General features: G+C 24.6%; 1 non-coding gene across 1 annotated transcript; it reads right to left on the bottom strand.

Annotated features, from left to right (window-relative positions):
• Positions 1-206: 206 nt before the first annotated feature.
• TRNAY-GUA (transfer RNA tyrosine (anticodon GUA)) lies at positions 207-292 on the bottom strand. The gene is given in 2 exon segments: positions 207-242; positions 256-292. It is a non-coding gene; the product is annotated as a tRNA-Tyr (tRNA).
• Positions 293-702: the final 410 nt, after the last annotated feature.

The raw sequence follows: 702 nt of genomic DNA on the forward strand, positions 1-702 counted from the left end.
AACCTTTATATGTATCGATGATATGTCATTAAAATATATTAAAATCAATAAATGATTTACTTTATACACCTAAAATCATAAAAAAAATATGCCTAATAAATAAAAAAGTTATAAATGATGCACTTTGTACGCCTAAAATCATTAAAAATATGGGTAATAAATGTTAAAAAAATAAATAAATAAAAAGAAGATTAAAAAAATAAAAATCCGACCTGCCGGATTCGAACCAGCGACCTAAGGATGGCTATGTTAACACTACAGTCCTCCGCTCTACCAACTGAGCTAAGGTCGGTTTGATGTCAAGTCTATGTGAAAATAATATATAAAGTAATTTCGTAAAGGTTATTATTTTCTAACTTAAAAATAAGTGTGATATCATATCACAGCTTAATTAAATCACGTAATTGATATATTTGTGGAAAATCGAAGCATAAATTTTATGATTCATTTTGTTAATATACGAAAATTTGTACACAAGTTTAATTTATAAATAATATTTACAACATTTAACAAAATCAAATAAACCATTTCAATTTTAAATAGAAATATAAAGTCACAAAAGTATGGAAAGGGTTATAAAAACAATTGAGTTATGAAAACGTCACATGATGTCACTCAATATCCTTCAAACTTGTGTCACTTTGTACTTTATACCATGAATATAAAAAAAATAAACGAAAAAAATACCTTAAGTTATAATTG

The sequence above is a fragment of the Lactuca virosa genome, chromosome 7 (genome assembly GCF_052849685.1).
Source record: "Lactuca virosa cultivar CGN04683 chromosome 7, Lactuca_virosa_CGN04683_v6, whole genome shotgun sequence".
Taxonomy (NCBI): domain Eukaryota; kingdom Viridiplantae; phylum Streptophyta; class Magnoliopsida; order Asterales; family Asteraceae; genus Lactuca; species Lactuca virosa.